Source organism: Coffea arabica, chromosome 7e (genome assembly GCF_036785885.1).
Source record: "Coffea arabica cultivar ET-39 chromosome 7e, Coffea Arabica ET-39 HiFi, whole genome shotgun sequence".
Lineage (NCBI taxonomy): Eukaryota > Viridiplantae > Streptophyta > Magnoliopsida > Gentianales > Rubiaceae > Coffea > Coffea arabica.
This window is the reverse complement of record NC_092323.1, coordinates 36,695,551-36,699,851: the sequence shown is the minus strand read 5'-3', so window position 1 is coordinate 36,699,851 and position 4,301 is coordinate 36,695,551. Positions and strand designations below refer to the sequence as shown.

Sequence of the window (4,301 nt, the reverse complement as noted above, 5' to 3'; positions counted from 1 at the left end):
CTCAAGTATCTCTAGAGGTTGGAAAAGTCCAGGCAGTTTCTGATGTTCAGTTTTGACTTGTTGGCAGACTAAACAGGTCTGGACAAATTGGGCAATTTTCTTATTCATGCTCTCCCATCAATACAAACTCTTCAAGTGTTGGTATATTTTATTCCCTCCCGAGTGTACCGTAAATTTCGATCGGTGTGCCTCTGCTAAAATTTCCTTCTTAAGCCCTCCATCCTTTGGCACTATTATCTGATTTCGAAAACTCAATATACCATTCAATCCCAAGTTAAAATTTGACTTTTCTCTCTTTTTGACTTTCTCCACCCACTTTTGCACTTCAGAATCCTTTTCTTAAGTCTCTTTAATACGTTCCAACAAAGTGAAATTCACTACAATATTTCCAAGGTTACTTTTCTCGGCTCAAGTCGAGGGTTCCAATGACTAAATTCTTCTAACAGGTGTAATTCCTTAATCATCAATCCGGCCACTTGCACTTGACAGTTTAAAGCATTGGCCACTATATTGGTTTTCCCTGGATGGTACTTTATCGTGCAATCATAATTTTTCAAGAATTCCATCCACCTACATTGCCTTAAATTCAGCTTGTAACATCCCGAATATTAGGAGGTTGTTTGTGAAGAAAATATTAAAGTGTATTTCTTTGGGTTGATTTAAAACCTTATTTTGGTTTAAAAGACTAGAAACCCTAATATTGTAGCCAAAAACCCTAGTTTACTTGTGACTAACCGGTTTTCCTAAATGTCTCATATTTTAATTAAAACCCTAATTTTAATTACTGGAATTGGAAAATTCCTCACGTTTTCTTAAAAATTTCTTTTTATTTGAAGATTATCATTTATTAAAGCCCTACTATCCAATTATTCCATGATAAGTGTAAATAAACCTAGAAAATAAGGTTTTACGCTTCGGTTTCAAGTTTGGAGCAAAATTAGGGTTTTCGCGATTTTTCGCCGGATGAATTTTCGGTACAGAGTAAGGATTAAATTTGGAGATTAAAAGTGACTTTTGAGTGAGAAATAATATGTGATTAGTAGCAATGGTATAAAGTTAGTGAATGGGAAGTAAAAACCCTAGTACGTGAGTTTTAAGAAAAACGGCGCCAACCGGCGGGTCCCGCGCTCTACCGTTTGAACGCACCACTTGACCACCACTTTCTTACTGTATAAGCTCATTACTAATTGAGCAAAATATCTTCCCCCTCATGATGATAGCTTGACCGAATGTGTGGCTCAAAGGCAAGGCAAGAGAAAGAAAATTTTGTGGTCAAGATTAGTCCAAGTGTTGGCCAAGATTTGTGGACACCATTAGTCCTAATTCTCTTACTCTCTTATAAGACAAGTTAAGCCCCATTTTTCCTTCATTTCTGCTGCTAAGAGCCGAGAGAGGGAGAGAGGAAGAATAAGAGAGAAACCTCTTCATTTCTTCTTGGATTCATCTATAAAGCAAGAATCAAACCAAACCAAACCGATTAATCTTCTCCTTGAGTGATTAGCTAGTGTTTGGTGGTGAAATTTTGGAAAGAGAAGGCTTGGGCTACCCTTGGAGAACTCAAATCAAGGTAAGAGGATGATATCTCTCTAACTTTCTCTTTCAATCATGGTTAAAGTAAGCTTAGTAGCTTGATTGGTGGTGGATTCATGGATGCTAGCATGTGTAGAAGTTTTTCCCCAATTTAATTGATGAACTAGGGCTGTGGAATTTCTGCCCAACTTGATGTGTGATACTTGTATGTTACCATTGAGGTTTTATAAGGTGTTTTGGGAGTGATTGGAGTGAGAAATTAGGGAAAATTTCACTAGAAACTACAAATTCCAGATTTCTGGAAAATTCTTGATCACTTCTGTCCGAATTTGTATCTATGTGTTAGAGGCCGATTTGGCCTTGGGTCAAAGAAGGAAAGTTGTAGGCAATGATGTTTTATAGGTTCCTATAAAATTTCAGCTCAATCGGAGCAACGTAGAACGTGAAAAGTCCAAAATACCCCTACTGTTTTAAGAATTTCCCAGCAGTCCGTTTCTTCAGTTCAGTCCAGTTTATCACGATTTTTGATCAGGATCCATTCTGATTTAGCTCTGGGCCAAAACATAAAAGTTGTAGTGTTCTGAAGTAGCTTTAAAATGCCTCAAAGAAAACCTGATTCGGACTTGTGTACACTGAGTTAGGTCCGCTACAGCATAATGCGTTTAAACAGCCGATGAATTGGTTTCTGGTTTAGTAGTCTGAGATTTTGACTAAGTTACATTAGGAAATGGACTAAGTGACCTTCATGAATGTTGTAGCTTTGTGTCTTAGCTTCGAAACGGCATAGGTTTCGTCTTAATCCGATAAGCGTAGCCTCAGACAAGTTATTTCCGCTTGTATACATCAAATCTGTCTTGTGCCACATTGAATTTCTGCACTTGTACTTGATGCGGTTCTTGTTGTTATGATATTGTGAGCCTATGGAACGGCTCTTGACATAAATTGCTGATATGTATGTTGTTGGGCTGTTGTTGAAGAAAAATAATGAAGCCTAAATGGCTGGAAAAATTAGGTAAACACAAAGGGCATGCTGCCCAAATTTACGCTCGAGGACTATATAAATACACTTGCGACTTGGGTCGAGTTGATATGAATAGTACTTGAACCATCTAGGGAACTTGAGTCTTCTTGTTCGAGGTATATAAGTAAGGACTTGGCCGAACTTGTACCCTTGAGAAATGAAATAATGATTGCTCAAAGTACGTTTTCCCTTGTACTTTCGACTCGCATGACCATTTCAAGTATAAATGTTACAAATTTTTATCATTTAAAAAGTGAGCGAGTATCTCACGAGTATTCTCCAAGTGAATTTCAATTTCTTGATTCTTATTGAACGAAACGTCTAAGTTTCGAACTCTAGTCATGTTTCAAAGTTCTCAAATTGAGTTTTATCGCAGATTTGGACTCCGAACTCGGAGTATAACCTGAAAGTGACCAGTAGCACTATATCTTTTGGGTGAGTGCTTTCAAATACCGAATTGAACTTGATACTTGAACTTGATACGTGACCAATCTGATTACATGTTATATACGTGAATTGTAAGGGCAAGAGTGTACTTTATCGCACTTGCCCTTACGTGATATACTTGTTTATTGTTGCAATTGACTTGATATACTTGTTTATGATGCGCGCACTTCCTGGAATTCCAGAAACCCTGTGGCGAGTTACTCTAGTCGAGCCGGCAAGGGCTTGGTCGATTGGGTAACGAACCCTGGGTCTCTTGTATTGTCGAGTGGAGTGATATCTCCTCGACTAATCGGTATACTCGAGTATTACCACCCGTGTTCTTGAGGATTTTGGGCCCAGCTGGGGGTTGAACGGTGGACGGAGAGTCGTTTAAGTGGTGTTCTACTGGATTGGTTACTTACTTGAAAGTTGACGGAGTGTCAACTACTACGGGATCAAGCTTCTAGTAATGTAATGGGAATTTGGCTCCTGAGAGTCATCCGTATCCTTATACTTTGGAGTAGTTATTGTTTATTGGATTATTGTTTCTTTTGAAAAATTTTCTACATTCGCTCATTTTAAGATTTCTACTTGACGTGTTACTGTTCACATTTATGAACACTTTATGCTCGTTACTTTGCTATATCGAAAACTCGTACTTATAAATAATGGTCAATTTGCTATTTGGAACCTCACTGGGCTTTTAGCTCATTCCACTCCATTTGTTTTCCTTTCAGGGGTACGAGCGAGGTGTGAGATATGTAAAGTCTAGCATAGACTAGCTGTTTGATTTTGACTTGTACTCACGCTATTCCTCGGATGGAACATGTTGTATTTGGATTGTATTCGTTTTGATCTAGTTTGGTGTATTGAGACTTCGTACTTCGATTTCTATTAATGTAAATTATAAGCTTGAATTGGGAATGTTATTTATGGTTCATGAATGTGTGTACGTGACTCGATTGAGATAGTGAGTGAGTCCTGGCGAGAGCTGGGCAGGCGGTCCGCCGAACCCTTTGGTATGCCTTAGGGGGAGGTGGGGTCGTCACACAGCTCCTTTTGAAAAAGCAAATATTTAAGGTTTTTGTGGTCAGTAAAAATCTCAAATGCCACTCCAATTAGGTAATGCCTCCATTTCTTTAAAGCAAACACTACAGCTACCAATTGCAAATCATGAGTTGGGTAGTTTCCTTCATCCGGTTTCAATTTCCTAGAGGCATATGCTATCACCTTGTCATTTTGCATTAAAACACATCCCAATCCTTCCTTAGAACCATCTGTATAGACCACAAAACTATATTTTCCATTCGGTAGAGCTAATACA

At 38.4% G+C, this 4,301-nt stretch overlaps 1 long non-coding RNA gene across 1 annotated transcript; it reads left to right on the top strand.

The window, feature by feature from the left end:
- The first annotated feature begins 1,376 nt into the window (after positions 1 to 1,376).
- On the top strand, positions 1,377 to 3,886 carry LOC140011499 (uncharacterized). Its single transcript, XR_011818685.1, has 3 exons — positions 1,377 to 1,567; positions 2,928 to 2,986; positions 3,715 to 3,886. It is a non-coding gene; the product is annotated as an uncharacterized lncRNA (long non-coding RNA).
- The last annotated feature ends 415 nt before the right edge of the window (positions 3,887 to 4,301 follow it).